At 38.6% G+C, this 18,760-nt stretch overlaps 1 protein-coding gene across 2 annotated transcripts in view; it reads left to right on the top strand.

Moving 5' to 3' along the window:
- The first annotated feature begins 3,271 nt into the window (after nucleotides 1-3,271).
- myripb (myosin VIIA and Rab interacting protein b) overlaps nucleotides 3,272-18,760 on the top strand; it is a 126,026-nt gene continuing 110,537 nt past the window's right edge. For both annotated transcript variants that reach the window (XR_014531568.1, XM_083529858.1), the window contains exon 1: nucleotides 3,272-3,546. The gene's annotated coding sequence lies outside the window, so the exon portion shown is untranslated. The remainder of the gene's footprint in view (nucleotides 3,547-18,760) is intronic.

The following is an 18,760-nucleotide window of genomic DNA, read 5'->3' as shown; positions in this document are numbered from 1 at the left end:
CCAATGTTGGGCGTACCTGTTTATTTAACAGCATTTGGAGGGAGAAAGAAACTACGGGTATAGTATAACCTATTTGAACCTTTAGATATAATGGTAAAATATTTTTCCGCAATTAAAAAAAAAGGTTTTACAGCAGTGTTTAGAAATGTTTAGATCTACTGTACTGAATTTGTTTGTGTGTGTGTATATATATATATATATATATATATATATATATATATATATATATATATATATATATATATATATATATATATATATATATATATATGCTATTGTAATATTTAACCTTTTTAAAGACTTAATATATTTGCTGAAGAAAGTAATCCTGTTGCCCGGTTACTCTTGATATGGGTGATTGGTCTCTCTGGTAACACACTCACAATTGCTGTCAGTGGTATGTCAAGCAAAAGCCAAAAAAGAAAATGTGAATGAAGTGTCAATGTACATGAGCCAGATAAGGTGGATTACCTCACTCCTCTTGTGAAATTAAGCCCAGTAAATGCTAACAGTTCAGTACATTTAGAACAATATGAGAGATGGAGTGGAGATGATGGTACTCAGTCAATGAGAAAAAACATTTTGTCAATCAAGGAAGATAATCCTTGAACTTAACTGGACAGGAGTTTTGGCAAAAGAAGCATGAGATGTTCAGAATTATAATGCATAAACCTTTACATAAACGAAATTACTGCACCATTGCTGCGTTTTGAAGCTTGTTTGGAAAACAAACTGCAAGATATTATGGATCTAGGATTAGCACTGTTCTGAAGATATTAGTGTACTAAACAAACAAATGCGTATGTAATTAATGTGGTAACTCTCACACATCCAGTCTAAATCAATTGTTCTTTCCTATTCTTATGAATTCTTATGAACTTTGCACTTGTGGATATTTTTGGTTAGAACTGAAGTTAATAGAAACTGAGAGAAATGATTGTAGCTTGTCTTAGTTTTCACAGCATGTGTTTATTTTTCTTTCATTCAAAAACACATCACATAGTTGTCCGTGCTGCTGGTCAATACATTTTATAACAATATGGGTTTTTTATGAAAAAATATCACTATACAACAATAATGTTTATACAAAAAAACATTTTCTTACAGCTTATAAACCTGTTGAGAATATTTCAGAAGGATTTCCCAAAAATGTTCCTACTTATTTGATATTTAGTGAATAAGTCGAAAGAGACATGGTTTCCAGTTATGTGCTTTAATTTTTCCCAGAGCTTCAAGGTTGTTGTTAGCTATTAAAGGAAACTTAGCTATTAAAGAACAAAGTTGTATTTTGTCAGCATTTTATTCTTCATTTGCTCATTCTCCTTTTTTTTACTAGCTGTGTTCATATTCTGGGTCATAATGTTGTGGCAATACTGTGTTGCACCATATAATTAGATCTAATTCATTTAGCTCAATCGCATTCTGATGACAATTACATAATTTTTTAATGAAAGCTCTAGAGTTAACTTTGGACCAAATAAATGGAGGATGGAAAATAATCTTCCTGTGTTCTCATATTTATACCCTGATATATATATTTTTTATTTCCTCTCCCTGACAAGTTCCCCTTATTTCTTAATTTTTACAGGATCTTCTCTCCCCACCTACATTTTTCCTTTCCAATTATTTTCTGACACCTGATTTGGGCTTTCCATCCCTCTGTGACTATTCTCCAACTTCTGCCATTCTTTCTCCCACTAATAAAGATTCTCCTGAGTCTCCACCTCATGTGAATTCTTCTACCTCTTCTCCTCCTGTGTCTGTCCTCGATTACTCTTCCATGCCTTTTTCAGTCCCTGTTGTTATCGACTAATTTTTTTAACCAATAAACGTACTTAGTCTGCCTCAAACAAGGTTGTTTACTTTCATTGACACACTCACGGCATCAGTCAAGCCCAATTCTACTTATGTTAATATCTGACTGTCAGTTTACTTTCTACTTGGAGCAAATAAGTTAAATAAGTTTGATTAAAATATAGGCTAAATAGGTTTGATTTATCTACTGATGTTAAACTTATGGTATCTAATAAGTTCTATACTAGTTATAAGCTAAATATTTGGATTAAACACACTCTAAATAATTTTGTTTAAAAGACAAGCAAAATAAGTTTTATTTGAATCCAACAGGTGACGCCCCCAAAGTAAAATTGTGAAGAATAATACATTAACCTGATCAAATGTACAAAAGTTGTTTGTACTGAGGTCTGTGAATTTTAGTGTAACACTGTCAGTTGCCCTGCTTATAAGTATTGTTAGTGTGATGTATAAATGATTAAGAACAGCAGCTAAGACACAAAGTGGTTGACGAAACAAGCATTTGCACAACTCGTGATAAATGTAAGCTGTCCAATAAAAAATTTCATCATAGGCTCAGGTCAGAGATTTTGTACACAAAACACTGCCTTGGTTTCCAGTTTTGCAATTGATTAATGCATGTGACTCATTTGTGGAGCAACCACTATCTTTAAAAGGCAAATATCTGGCTTTTCTCTGGTTTTTATTTTTATGGCTGAAAAGACTGACTGGAAATTCATAGCTCAAATTTCATACTTCAGTGCACTGTGTGCAGTGAACGCATAACTACCGTAATGATGTGTCGATTTAATGCAGATATTAACCACCAATTCATGCATTAATTAATCATTAATCATATTTTAAGACTGTCCCGATGAATATGAATGATAATTAGTTAAATATTTAAATGTTCCGTTACCAAAATATTGATATATGTACACTAGGTAAAGTTGCTCTGGGTATGTGTAACAATAATCCCCATAATAAATATACATTATGTATACTGTATAGAGTATGTGAGTATGTGAAATACAATTCGGTATGTTCAAATGAAATACAATTTCAGTTAAATGAAGTGAACATCTTAAACTGGCCACTTTATTATCCTGTATAACGACTGCCTAAGTGTATTCTTTTTATTTTATGAAAATAGACACATCTGTTTGTATAGTAAGGTATAGTTTAGGTATGGAAAATGATTGGAATTGTTTTACCATTACGCAAATGGTAATCAGACGAGGTGATGCTGCAGGACACCAGCACAGTGGCACAGTGGCTCTGGATAAACAGAAAATTCAGGTGCTCAGATTTAGCTGCTGGATGTTAAAGGGAGTGGTTCCTCAACCTCTATATTCTGGATATACTGTACGAGACACCTACCGATTATGCTATACTGATAAAGTATAGCATCAGTATATAAAGTATAGCCTCTACAGCGATTACCGAGCGATTTGGAATCCAGCCAGTCATTCATAACACCCCTCCATCCTGAGACAGAAACCATGTTTAGCTTCAACCTCACAACGCGGGCCACATATTACAAAGGCAAATCCGTGCAAATCCGCTTACAGACGGTCGGTGTGCTGTTAAGTAGAACCGCGTGATGCTGATCGCCGCGGCGTGGGGGAAAAAAAACAGGTTGAAATCAGCACCGTGAGAGCAGCGGAAGTTCATCGAGCCAGATACACGTCCGGGAGACAGGGGTTTTTCTATCTGCAGAGGTGTTCAGCATCCGGTGTCCTTTCATTCTGCGTAAGTTATTTCAGATGCTTCTGAGAAATCGGACACTAAAGGATGGTGAGGCGCTTGAGTTGTTTGGGAACAAAAGTTTAGGATGCAGATGCTCTGTGATGTGAACCTGGATTGTGCGAGAAAGAATTTCAGGACGTGGCACTGTCAGGACACGAAACCCGAACCGGACCGCGTGCTCCCACAAATGCGGAACCGGCGGTAGTGGTTCTTTTCATTCCCAGAATATGAACAGGTGTCAGAATAACCTTCATTCGTGTATATTGCTGGAGTATTAACACGGGTAGTGCGGTGTTGTTGTGTTAGATGCATGTTTGCACTGCAGTCATTTGCAGAAGAAAAAAAGCATCACGTAGCCGTATGTTTCCCAGTTCACCCAGGCAGGTGCGGTTACACTGCAGCACACTGTATAGGAAATGCCATGTGTTCTTATCGCTTTCTTCATATTCTACTGGTCAAATAAACATAATCATTTACACTAAAAAACATGGTTGTGGTTAACCGGGTCAGGCCAGGTTAAATCCTTCCTGCATATTATTTTGGTTTCTATAGTTACGGGGTCTGATAATAATGTTTGACAATAATGTATTTAAAATAAAAAAGATGTATGAGCTGACTGTTATTATAAAAAGGCATTACTGTATGCCATACACCGCAGAAGACACGTCTCAGTTCATTTATATAAAGCTAGGCGTGTCATGAGGTGAATCTATTAAAGTAAGGGCAGCTCTGAGGGGGGGTGACTTTTATATGTTGAATTCTTGAAATATACAACAGTTATTTTTTATATATAATTCACGGATTTTTTTTTTTTTTTTTTTACAAACTCTGCCTTTCAGCTTCTTCCTTGGAATGTATCTTCTCTATTTTTAAGTCCTGGCCAGAATAAGGCAAATTTGAATTAATACATTTACTTAACATATGACTGTGTGTGTGTGTGTGTGTGTGTGTGTGTGTGTGTGTGTGTGTGTGTGTGTGTGTTCATTCATTGTTGCTGCATTTGCACATCAGATAATTCTTAAGTCTTTTCAAACTTCCTTGTCTGAAGATTCTGTGATATGATTATGTGATATATCAAATAGCCTTCAATTAAAACAGCATAATAGCAGAATTATATAACTGTTAATCGCTGGAAGAGCAGGTATTGCTGTTATAACATGTCAGTATACAACAAATAATCTCTATGATATTCTTAGTTGGTTGTATAATTTAATGCAGTTTATACACTTGACTGTAAAAGTGGAATCAGGATGCAGGTTACTTTTGCATGGTTGACGTTTCCCTTTGAGAAGAGCTGATCTGAAAAGCCAGCTCATATATAAAGCTAGTTTAATTCTTTCATTCTCAGACTCTCTTAGTAAAAATGGTCACAATCAGCCCTCACTATGAATACATTAACCTTGAGATGAAAGCACACCATGATTTTATTAAGCTCTTTTTCATCTGACATGTTTGCTTAGGTGTTATTTAGGTAAAATTTTTTCTATTTATTAACTAAAAAGAATGTTGATGTTAATTATGGGAGTTTATTTGAAGCTGTACATTGATGACACACAAACCCGTGTTTTAAATGCTAGGTGTGTGTGTGTGTGTGTGTGTGTGTGTGTGTGTGTGTGTGTGTGTGTGTGTGTGTGTGAGAGGGTGCGTGCATTGGCTTAAAAAATGGTGTAAACAGGTTTACCATAACATGATTAGTGGAGCTAAAGTGCACAGCTGACTGAGTCATCACTTGAAGCTTACCGTTCGGTGTCATTTCTGCCTCTTTCTCTTCCTCACTACCCACCCCCATTCACTATCAAATCTCTCATATTTCCAGTGAGCAGCCCCCACCCTCCCTAAACACATGCACACACTCTAATTCCCCATCAATCTCCACCCCCATCTTTTCGCCATTCTGTATTTCATCCCAGAAGCTAAATGAAAACTCGCCCCGCCCTTCTACACTCATACTTTCCTATAAAAAGCATTTTGACTAATAACTTCCCTAGGGCTTCTTCATTTTAATAGTGCTAATAAAGTCCCATTCCAAAAGTATTGGGGCAGCAAAGCCATATTCTTTTACTTGTGATTTTTTTTTTTACTGAAGATAAGGTTTGGGATCAAACGATGCACAGGAGATAATTTATAATATTTAAGGCCTGTGGTCTGTTGCAAATGTGATCCACTATGACTCTTTAATTATACTGGTAACTGCTGAGCCAGCTACAGTAGCTAGATCTACATACCAAAGGGGTTGGGTTTGATTTCTCCTCTGTTTACCCCAATATAAGGATTTTTCTGCCTCGTTTTGTCCCCACGTTTAAATAACCCTCTAGTGATATCAGTTCCTATGGCTAAACAATATGGACTAGGTCAAGATTATTTTGCTACATTGTACATTGATTGCAAACTGTTCTCTACTGAGCTATAACCGAGGTGGTGTTTATTTTGTACATACTCTGTGTTGGGTTTAGGCTGACACACACACTGCATTCTAAACTAATTGCTAGTTGTAAAAGCCCACATCCAGCAATGAACGATAAGCATAATAATAAGCCCAGAAAGACATGAGTCATTTTCTAGACATATGGGCAGCCTTGTTAAGTCTAGATATAGAATTCAACAGCTGTGACTGGTTGCATCTTTTTGTTGTTTGAGGCATTGCAAAGGTGTTAAATTCTACCTCTGAGAGGTTTTCCATGACTGATATTGGGTGGAGGGTTGAGTAGCATCTGAAAATATGCCTGAATAAGCATATTTCAGCTTTAATGTATTTTTGAAATTGGATTTAGCTTCTGTAGCCATGACAGCCATCCCCAGCATGGCAGTACCCTGAGTTAGCATACAGTGACAAGCTTTGCAGTAGTACAGTAGTTGTTATGAACCTGAGGACCATTAAACTTTATACCTTCCATTAAGCCCCATGAGGTGGGTCAAAACAGCCACCTCCAATACAGGCCCCCACTGAGGCTGCCCATGAAATAGAGGGCCTATTTGAGTAACACAAAAATAAAGTCAAATTAGATTTTAGGCTGCAAATATTAATCTGGTAATTTTTTTGTGTGTAAATTATGCAGCATTACCTTTTTTATATTAAAATATGCACCCCTAAGGAAATGGCTATGTCAGCACAAAAATAAATCTTGAGGGCATTCAGCTGAGTTAGCAGATCATTTCTAACCTTGATTGTGTGTTTTGTGATGAGCTCAGTGAAGTCGCACACCATTCTAATGCAGCAATTCTGAGGCAGGCAAAGTACTGTATACCTTATACACCTGAATGGAAGTATTAGGCTATATAACCTGAAAAATGTTTTAATATAAGCTGAATGCAAAATGTTTTGCAGATTATAAATCATTGACATTTTTGTTGATGGTAATTTACTTAAATTTGAAGAAATATATAGGTAGGAAATGTGTGCAGGCATGTGGCCTTGAGACAATAGTTAGCTAATGAGCTACTTGCATCCAGGGCTATGATTCAAGTAGTTTATGATGGAAGCAGACAATGATGCATTTCACTTTTGTGTCAAGTGTTTGTATTTTGTCAAGTTACGCTTAAGAACTGGTTGTCTATCATAAGGCCATCAAAATCATTGTTTGCCCTGTCTGAGACAGATGTTTTTAAACACATCTGATGAAATATAATGGGCTTTGCTGTGTCTCTTTCTGCACAGTGTCTGCACAATTTGCAGTCTTAAGCTTCCAATGCTTCCAAGCTCATTTTGAATGAGTCTTAAATGTGACTCAGCAAATAGTCTCAAACAGTGATTCGTTCATTTTGTAATGAAAGTGCATGAGCAAAGCATCGCAAAATCACCACAGGCAATGTACAGGAAACAGAATTGAGTGGTTTACCTTTCGACACTTCTAGTTTGAGTTGTTCGTTCTTTTATTACATGACTTCCATATATGCTATCCAGTGCATTACACAGGAAACAGAATTGAGTGTTTCATCTCATTAGTCCTCTGGTCCGAGTTGTTTGTCCTTTTGTCATGTGACTACCATATACAATATAAATGGTGGTTAAAGGAAATAAACTAAATGACTCAATAAAAGATTTGTTCATTTTCATGGGCGAGATTCAAAGAACCAAGTCCCTAAAATTAACCCATCTTCTAATCGCCACTCAAAATGGACATGGTAATAAGGTTTTAAAAGTGTCTGCAAAATGTCTCTGAGGTCCTCTAGTGGTTCAGTACAGTACAATTTTAACCCCACATTACTCACATATTCTATATTAATGCATAAATGCTAAGAAATAAACATAATTTGACTAATTCTCGAGAATAGTGTTCTGTAATTTGTTCAAGTTTACTTAACATTGATATTGTCCCAATGTTTTCTCTACAATAAATCAGTTTTATTGAGGTTATTTGGTAAAAAAGAAATGGAGTAGCTAATGTGCTTATTGAACTATTCTGAGCCTAATGAACATGCACTAATACACAAACCAGAATAAGCAATGTCTGCTGTAAACTGTTGTAACAGACACTCAGTGAAGATTTTTCAGATCTATTGCTCATTTTGCTTAGTAAGAATTAAATACAAGCTTGGTAAAAGTAAGAATATCTTCATCTGGTAGTTGATGTTCCAGTGACTACAGTTGCAAAACTTATTTAGTTTAAGGTACATTTGATTGTTGCTTACCTGTATTTTGCCACAAAAAGAAAATTCAACACCCCAAATTCAACAGAAGAATAGTTGAATTTGTAGACATAAGCCTGAGATCTAGCCAAAGTACAAAGATGTACTGTGATAAATGGAGAAGGCATCTGCCTTGAATCTATTCAGGGTACAAATACATCTCAAAGCTATCAGAGCATTCTTAAGTGAAATGTCCTGCCCATGTCAGAAAGTTCTGTCTCAGTGGCAGGTAATGGGTCCTCCAATCAGATAACGAGATAACCACACAGCTAAAAGCACCAAAGGATGGTTTATTATACACTTGTACCCCATATTTCATCACACTCTCTGTAATACCTTTGCACAGCTCGATTGGTCTCACAATCTTACAGGGATAAAAAAGCATGCATCACCCTGTTTAGTCTACCTGGGACTGTTGGTGTTTATAGTCTGGGATATAGTGTACCAGCATCAGGATTTATGTATGCTGGATAAGGGTATAATCAAATCATTACAGTGGGTACGGAAAGTATTCAGACCCCCTTAAATTTTTCACTCTTTTTTATTTTGCAGCCATTTGCTAAAATCATTTAAGTTCATTTCTTTTCCTCATGAATGTACACATAGCACCCTATATTGACAGAAAAACACAGAATTGTTGACATTGTTGCAGATTTATTAAAAAAGAAAAACTGAAATATCACATGGTCCTAAGTATTCAGACCCTTTGCTCAGTATTTAGTAGAAGCCCCCTTTTGATCTAATGCAGCCAGGAGTCTTTTTGGGAAAGATGCAACAAGTCTTTCACACCTGGATTCAGGGATCCTCTGCCATTCCTCCTTGCAGGTCCTCTCCAGTTGGACGGTAAACGTTGGTGGGCAGCTATTTTTAGGTCTCTCCAGAGATGCTCAATTGGGTTTAAGTCAGGGCTCTGGCTGGGCCATTCAAGAACAGTCACGGAGTTGTTGTGAAGCCACTCCATCGTTATTTTAGCTGTGTGCTTAGGGTCATTGTCTTGTTGGAAGGTAAACCTTCAGCCCAGTCTGAGGTCCAAAGCACTCTGGAGAAGGTTTTCATCCAGGATATCCCTGTGCTTGGCCGCATTCATCTTTCCCTTGATTGCAACCAGTCGTCCTGTCCCTGCAGCTGAAAAACATCCCCACAGCATGATGCTGCCACCACCATGCTTCATTGTTGAGACTGTACTAGACAGGTGATGAGCAGTGCCTGGTTTTCTCCACACATACCGCTTAGAATTAAGGCCAAAAAGTTCTATCTTGGTCTCATCAGACCAGAGAATCTTATTTCTCACCATCTTCGAGAACTCCATGCATGCTTTCATGTGTCTTACACTGAGGAGAGGCTTCCGTCGGGCCACTCTGCCATAAAGCCCCGACTGGTGGAGGGCTGCAGTGATGGTTGACTTTCTACAATTTTCTCCCATCTCCCGACTGCATCTCTGGAGCTCAGCCACAGTGATCTTTGGGTTCTTCTTTACCTCTCTCACCAAGGCTCTTCTCCCCCGATAGCTCAGTTTGGCCGGTCGGCCAGCTCTAGGAATGGTTCTCGTCGTCCCAAACGTCTTCCATTTGAGGATTATGAGGGCCACTGTGCTCTTAGGAACCTTAAGTGCAGCAGAAATCTTTTTGTAACCTTGGCCAGATCTGTGCCTTGCCACAATTCTGTCTCTGAGCTCTTCAGGCAGTTCCTTTGACCTCATGATTCTCATTTGCTCTGACATGCATTGTGATCTGGAAGGTCTTATATAGACAGGTGTGTGGCTTTCCTAATCAAGTCCAATCAGTATAATCAAAAATTTCTGTACTCAAATGAAGGTGTAGAACCATCTCAAGGATGATCAGAAGAAATGGAGAGCACCTGAGTTAAATATATGAGTGTCACAGCAAAGGGTCTGAATACTTAGGGTCTGAATCACCATGTGATATTTCAGTTTTTCTTTTTTAATAAATCTGCAAAAAGGTCAACAATTCTGTGTTTTTCTGTCAGTATGGGGAGCTGTGTGTACATTCATGAGGAAGAAGAATGAACTTAAATGATTTTAGCAAATGGCTGCAATATAACAAAAAGTGACAAATTTAAGGGGGTCTGAATACTTTCCGTACCCACCGTATATTCTAAAAATGTACCGTAATTTCCAAACTATTAAGCGCACCCAAAAAAAAAAAAAAAAATCACCATCGGTGAAGCTTTTTCCCTGATGCCGTGCAGCTCAGAACACAGGTGAAGTGTGTTTTTTCATGCCCGGTTGTTTTCAGCGTGACGAATAATTCGCATTTCCTGTTGACAGGTCGAGTGAGCAGCAGGTCAAACGTCAGAGAAACCTCATCCATATTTATGATGTGGTGCAGCCCGATTCAGTGGGAGCGCATCTGATTTAATATAAAGAATTTAATTGGTTCACCTGAACCCGTTCGGCAATTTCATTGGTCTAATGTTATGGGGCTCAGTGTTTTGGCTTGAAGCTTGTGAAACCAGGAAAAACCCACGGGGGGTTGTGATGTATATTTGATTATATTTGTGCAGAAGTGTAGCTGTTGCTTGGAAGAAATCTCTTTAGACACCGTCTTTCTTGCAAACCAGGTTTATTTACAGAAGGTACAGCATCTTGATACAAGCATCCAGGATTTGCTCGGAGGGGTTCAGAGCCAAACGAACCGTCCTCCCGATCTAATGTCCTGTCTCATCTATATACAGTGAGGAAAATAAGTATTTGAACACCCTGTTATTTTGCAAGTTCTCCCACTTAGAAATCATGGAGGGGTCTAAAATTGTCATCGTAGGTGCATGTCCACTGTGAGAGACATAATCTAAAAAGAAAAATCCAGAAATCACAATATATGATTTTTAAACTATTTATTTGTATGATACAGCTGCAAATAAGTATTTAAACACCTGTCTATTAGCTAGAATTCTGACCCTCAAAGACCTGTTAGTTTGCCTTTAAAATGTCCACCTCCACTACATTTATTATCCTAAATTAGATGCACCTGTTTGAGGTCATTAGCTGCATAAAGACACCTGTCCACCCCATACAATCGGTAAGAATCCAACTACTAACATGGCCAAGACCAAAGAGCTGTCCAAAGACACTAGAGACAAAATTGTACACCTCCACAAGGCTGGAAAGGGCTACGGGGAAATTGCCAAGCAGCTTGGTGAAAAAAGGTCCACTGTTGGAGCAATCATTAGAAAATGGAAGAAGCTAAACATGACTGTCAGTCTCCCTCAGACTGGGGCTCCATGCAAGATCTCACCTCGTCTGATCTCAATGATCCTAAGGAAGGTGAGAAATCAGCCCAGAACTACACGGGAGGAGCTGGTCAATGACCTGAAAAGAGCTGGGACCACCGTTTCCAAAGTTACTGTAGGTAATACACTAAGACGTCATGGTTTGAAATCAGAAGGTTCCCCTGCTTAAACCAGCACATGTCCAGGCACGTCTTAAGTTTGCCAATGACCATTTGGATGATCCAGAGGAGTCATGGGAGAAAGTCATGTGGTCAGATGAGACCAAAATAGAACTTTTGGGTCATAATTCCACTAAATGTGTTTGGAGGAAGAAGAATGATGGGTACCATCCCAAGAACACCATCCCTTCTGTGAAGCATGGGGGTGATAGCATCATGCTTTGGGGGTGTTTTTCTGCACATGGGACAGGGCGACTGCACTGTATTAAGGAGAGGATGACCGGGGCCATGTATTGCGAGATTTTGGTGAACAACCTCCTTCCCTCAGTTAGAGCATTGAAGATGGGTCGAGGCTGGGTCTTCCAACATGACAATGACCTGAATCACACAGCCAGGATAACCAAGGAGTGTCTCTTTAAGAAGCATATCAAGGTTCTGGCGTGGCCTAGCCAGTCTCCAGACCTAAACCCAATAGAGAATCTTTGGAGGGAGCTCAAACTCCGTGTTTCTCAGCGACAGGCCAGAAACCTGACTGATCTAGAGAAGATCTGTGTGGAGGAGTGGGCCAAAATCCCTGCTGCAGTGTGTGCAAACCTGGTGAAAAACTACAGGAAACGTTTGACCTCTGTAATTGCAAACAAAGGCTACTGTACCAAATATTAACATTGACTTTCTCAGGTGTTCAAATACTTATTTGCAGCTGTATCATACAAATAAATAGTTAAAAAATCATTCATTGTGATTTCTGGATTTTTTTTTTTTGATTATGTCTCTCACAGTGGACATGCACCTACGATGACAATTTCAGACCCCTCCATGATTTCTAAGTGGGAGAACTTGCAAAATAGCAGGGTGTTCAAATACTTATTTTCCTCACTGTATATCTGAGCCGCTGCTATTGACCGCATCTCAAAACATGCAAGATGTAAGTGAGCTCATTTTTTCCAGAATGTTTAACACATGGAACATCACCACATATGGACAGTTGCTATTGTCCGCATCTCAAAACATGCAAGATGTAAGTGAGCTCATTTTTCCAGAATGTTTAGCATACGGAACATCCCCACATATGGACACGCTAACATGTCTCGTTGTACAGTCAGCTCGTGGAGGATTTCAGAACTTGCACGTACACCCTTCAACATAAACATTTGGCCCAGACTCTGCTATAAACTCTATGGTCTTTCAACATCACCTTGTAGGGAAAAGATCTGGCCTGCATTCCCGCAATACAAAATAAAGTCGAATAAAGGTACTACATATTTTCAGATATTACATATTTCAGATACTACAGTTGAAAGCGTGGGAAAAAAAGTAGTGGCTTATAGACCGGAAAATACGGTATGTAGAGCTGCAACAACTAATCGCTAAAATTGATAATAATTGCTAATAAAATTAATTGTCAACGAATGCCGATATCGATTTGTTGGGCTGCTCATATTTCAGTTAAGCGTGACGGTAAGATAACACATCTGCATGCGAAAAAGGCGGACAGTACGGGGTCAACCGGCAGCAGGAAAACGTGTGCGTCCCAAGTCATCCAAGGCATGGGAGCATTTTGTATTAAACTCAGGGCATGGGAACATTTTATATTAAACGCAACAAAGAAGAATGTACCTGCAAGTTATGCAAAGCGGAGCTTGTGTGGTATGGAAGTACCACAGTGATGCACGAGCACGTGATAAGAAAAAACACACTGGTGTCACGGAGGAAGCTGAAACATCAGCAGGTAAGCAGAAACTGTTTATTCCTCATCATGTGAAAATGGTATACTTTAATTAAGTGATATTATGTAAACCGTGTTTGCTAACTTTGGGAAAGTTGCAATGCATCTGTTCTGTCAGGACGAACAAACACTAAATCTAAAAGCAGCAAATAACAGCAGCAGTAAACGATTAAATTTTTAGTCACTGTTGTGGTTTTCAGCGAATATTAATGCATTTGTACACCAATTCATATTTTTTCTTTGTTTTAATCAATCCTGTTAGCTTTCAGCGTTTTTCCGTTTCGTTCTCTTTTTATAGCATTTGTCTACTACAATATTTAACTTTTCAATTGTGTTTTCAATTGTGATTTACTGTAGCTTTAATATGTTTAAATGTTTGTTTTTAATGTTTGTATATTTAATTTATGCATATATAATTTAATTATTATACAAAATAAAATTTATTATATATTCTAGATGCTTATATCTTCACAACTGAACAAAATATCTGTGTATTTTTCAAACAAAAATTGTAAAAACAATGGATTTTTTTAAAGCACGGTTAACTTCTGCAAAATACAATACAAATGATGATTTACACATATTGCTTCACCTTGCATACTCAAATGCTTTTTTTTTTTTTTTTTATGTTTTTTTTACAGAAAGATACAACCCAGCATGAGTGAATTTGTTCAAAGGAGAAATCCACCATGCGCTTCTAAACAAGCAGCTACTATAAGCTTTAAAATGTCTAAATTAAAGATAGTTAATCGTAATATGTGGCTTTCACATTTTTTTAAGTACACTTTTATACATAAATACTGTATTAGGGTTTTATATAGTTATAATAAGCAAAAAATAAAAAAAAATTTTTTTGTATCAGATTAATTGATTAATAATCAATCGTTAGGTGCAGCTCTAAATGTATTTTTTTTTTATATTACGTTGAGTAAAAAATGTAAAACAAAGTTTGAACATCAAATGTACAATAACGGATGTCAATTACTTTTGTTTACTTACAGTTTCAAGTTGTTTTAGAATAAAAAAGATTTCATGATAGGGTACCAACAAATGCATTTTCCACATTATGAGTAAATGAAGTGAAGGCACAGGCAGCGAATAGACTAAAATTATATATATATATATATATATATATATATATATATATATATATATATATATATATATATATATATATATATATATATATATTTTGTATATATAACCCAGCCATTAGGGGGGCACAAGCCAGTGTACTCTTAGTGCCGGTCCCAAGCCCGGGTAAATGGGGAGGGTTGCGTTAGGAAGGGCATCCAGCGTAAAACATGTGCCAAATCAAATATGCGGATCACAAATGAGAATTTCATACCGGATCGGTCGAGGCCCAGGTTAACAACGACCGCCACAGGTATCGTTAGCCGACAGGGTACCAGTGGAAATTGGGCTACTGTTGGCCGAAGGAGGAGAAGGAGAGGAGGAAGGCGTCTACAGAGACGGCAGGAAAAGGAGCAGTGTAGGAGAGTAGAGGTTCGGGTTGGTACTTTAAATGTTGGTACTATGACGGGTAAAGGGAGAGAGATAGCTGATATGATGGAGAGGAGAAAGGTAGATATGCTGTGTGTTCAGGAGACCAAGTGGAAAGGGAGTAAGGCCAGAAACATTGGAGGTGGGTTTAAACTGTTTTATCATGGTGTGGATGGGAAGAGAAATGGTGTAGGGGTGATTCTGAAGGAAGAGTACAGTAAGAGTGTAGTGGAGGTGAAGAGAGTTTCTGATAGGGTGATGATCGTGAAGGTGGAAGTTGAAGGGATGATGATAAATGTCATCAGTGCCTATGCCCCACAAGTTGGCTGTGAGATGGAGGAGAAAGAAAGATTCTGGAGTGAATTAGATGAAGTGGTAGATGGTGTACCTAGGAAAGAACGATTGGTGATTGGGGCAGACTTTAATGGGCATGTAGGTGAAGGGAACAGAGGTGATGAGGAGGTGATGGGTAGGTATGGTTTTAAGGAGAGGAATGTGGAAGGGCAGATGGTGGTAGATTTTGCTAAAAGGATGGAAATGGCAGTGGTGAACACGTATTTTAAGAAGAAGGAGGATCATAGGGTGACGTATAAGAGTGGAGGAAGGTGCACACAGGTGGATTATCTTCTGTGTAGGAGATGCAACCTGAAGGAGATTGGAGACTGTAAGGTGTTGGCGGGGGACAGTGTAGCTAGACAGCATCGGATGGTGGTCTGTAGGATGGTTTTGGAGGCGAAGAAGAAGAGGAGGAAAGTAAGGTTTGAAAGAAGAATAAGATGGTGGAAACTGAAGGAGGAAGAGTGTAGTGTGAGGTTCAGGGAAGAGGTCAGACAGGGGCTCGGTGGTGGTGAAGAGGTGCCGGATGATTGGACAACTACTGCAGGAGTGATGAGGGAGGCAGCTAGAAAAGTACTTGGTGTGACATCTGGAAATAGAAAGCAAGACAAGGAGACGTGGTGGTGGAATGAGGAAGTGCAGGAGAGCATTAGGGAAAAGAGGTTGGCAAAACAGAAGTGGGATCGACAGAGTGATGAGAAAAGTAGGCAGGAGTACAAGGAGATGCGGCAGCAGGTTAAAAGGGATGTGGCGAAAGCCAAGGAAAAGGCATATGAGGAACTGTATAAGAGGTTGGACACTAAGGAAGGAGAAAAGGATTTATACCGATTGGCCAAGCAGAGGGACCGAGCTGGGAAGGATGTACTGCAAGTTAGAGCAATAAAGGATGGAGAGGGAAATGTGTTGACTAGTGAGGAGAGTGTGTTGAGAAGATAGAGGGAGTATTTTGAGCAGCTGATGAATGAGGAAAATCAGAGAGAGAGAAGGTTGGAGGATGTGGAGTTGGTGAAGCAGGATGTAGATAGGATTAGTAAGGAGGAAGTGAGAGCAGCGATTAAGAGGATGAAGAATGGAAAGTCGGTTGGACCAGATGACATACCGGTAGAAGCGTGGAGATTTTTAGTAGAGATGGCAGTGGAGTTTTTAACCAGATTGTTTAACAGGATTCTGGAAGGGGAGAGGATGCCTGAGGAATGGAGAAGGAGTGTGCTGGTACCGATCTTTAAGCATAAGGGAGATGTGCAGACCTGCAGTAACTACAGGGGAATTAAGTTGATCAGAGGAGTTGTGGTATTGTATGAGGAAGTCAGGTGTGTCAGAGAAGTATGTGAGGGTGGTGCAGGACATGTATGAGGACAGTGTAACGGCAGTAAAGTGTGCAGTAGGTACGACAGACTGGTTCAGGGTGAAGGTTGGACTGCATCAAGGATCGGCCCTGAGCCCTTTCCTGTTTGCAGTGGTGATGGACAGGTTGACGGACGAGGTCAGACAGGAGTCTCCCTGGACTATGATGTTTGCAGATGATATTGTGATTTGTGGTGAGAGTAGAGAGCAGGTTGAGAAGAGCCTGGAGAGGTGGAGATATGCGCTGGAGAGAAGGGGAATGAAAGTCAGTAGGAGTAAGACAGAGTACATGTGTGTGAATGAGAGGGAGGGCAGTGGAGTGATGCAGTTGCAGGGAGAAGAGGTGGAGAAGGTGGAGGAGTTCAGGTACCTGGGGTCAACAGTGCAAAGTAATGGAGAGTGTGTTAGAGAAGTAAAGAAAAGAGTGCAGGCAGGGTGGAGTGGGTGGAGAAGAGTGACAGGAGTGATTTGTGATAGAAGAGTATCTGCAAGAATGAAAGGGAAAGTTTATAGGACTGTGGTGAGACCTGCGATGTTGTATGGATTAGAGACAGTGGCATTGAGTAAAAGACAGGAGGTGGAGCTGGAGGTAGCAGAGCTGAAGATGTTGAGGTTTTCGTTGGGAGTGACGAGGATGGACAAGATTAGAAATGAGTTTATTAGAGGGACAGCACATGTAGGATGTTTTGGTGACAAGGTGAGGGAGGCGAGATTGAGATGGTTTGGACATGTGCAGAGAAGGGACATGAATTATATTGGTAGAAAAATGCTGAAGATGGAGCCACCAGGTAGGAGGAAAAGAGGAAGGCCAAGGAGGAGGTTCATGGATGTGGTGAGGGAAGACATGCAGGTAGTTGGTGTAAAAGAGGCAGATATAGAGGACAGGGTGGTATGGAGACGGATGATCCGCTGTGGCGACCCCTAATGGGAGCAGCCGAAAGAAGAAGAAGATATTTTGTATATATACAGTACAGACCAAAAGTTTGGACACACCTTCTCATTCAAAGAGTTTTCTTTATTTTCATGACTATGAAAATTGTAGATTCACACTGAAGGCATCAAAACTATGAATTAACACATGTGGAATTATATATGGAATTATATACATAACAATAAAAATTTTTTAATACTCCATACAAATTTCACCTTTTTTCTGTATTTAAGTGTTTGCATAAGTAACCTATTGTCATAATACAGATAACAGAAAATAAGATAATACTTTATTTTACTTTATCTGCAGAATCCATCCAAGCAAACCATACTTGTTCAGTCTTTTTCTAATAGAACTGTCATGAACTTTCACAATTAACATACTAATTGATGTCTGTAGAGTCTTAGATGTAACTTTGGGTTTTTTTGCAATTCCTCTGAGCATTGCATATTCTGAATTTGGACTGAATTTGCTGGGACACCCTCTCCTGGAAAGATTGACAACCGTCTTGAATGTTTTCCACTTGTGAATGTTCCACAACGAAGTAAGGATTAATCTTTCAAATTGATTGGGCAGCAACAATTGCGTCTATAAAATAATTTCTACTGTCTTTCCTTCTTGGCATTGTGTTAACACACATTTGAATGTGCCAACTGCTAAAATCTGTGTTTTTATAAAAGTGATCACACTTGCCGATGATCACTTAATCCATGGCATTTAATAGCATCACCTGCTACTTAGCCTCTTATATCATATGAAAGCACTAATGGTGTACAACACTATTTTTCACCACGGTTTCACACATGGCTTTTACATTTTGGCTTTGTTTTTGCTAAATAAATAATAACATGGCTTAATATGTCATGTTTTTGTTTATCTGAGACTGTAGTTACCTAATGTTAAGACCTGCTCAAGAACAGATTATTTTTAATATGTTCTGATGCGTTAAACAATAGAACTCAAAGAGGGTTTACTTTAATTTTAACATGACTGTATAGGTTATAATAGGTAAGATAGCCATTCTATTTTTTTGTAGATATTTTTTTTTAATTTAGGATACGTTCTCCTATACCAAAGTGTTGTGTGCCTCTATAGATGTTTCTAGTCAATGGAGCATGAACAGCACACCAAACTTATTAGCATGATGTCAAAGGAAATCTATCTGTGTGGTTATGACTGTTAGGGACCATTGTTAAAGTGTAGCAGAACCACCACTTTCATTACTAATCAACTATTTCTGTAATGCTATATAGAATAAATTCCATAGTGTATATGTATTAATGTGTTGTATACAATTTGTTTCTTTATTAATGTGATATTATTCTATGATTTCATTTTGTGATG

The sequence above is a fragment of the Silurus aristotelis genome (assembly GCF_946808225.1).
Source record: "Silurus aristotelis genome assembly, chromosome: 25".
In the NCBI taxonomy this organism is placed as follows: Eukaryota; Metazoa; Chordata; class Actinopteri; order Siluriformes; family Siluridae; genus Silurus; species Silurus aristotelis.
The sequence above is the reverse complement of the archived record's forward strand: the minus strand, read 5'-3'. Positions and strand labels throughout refer to the sequence as shown.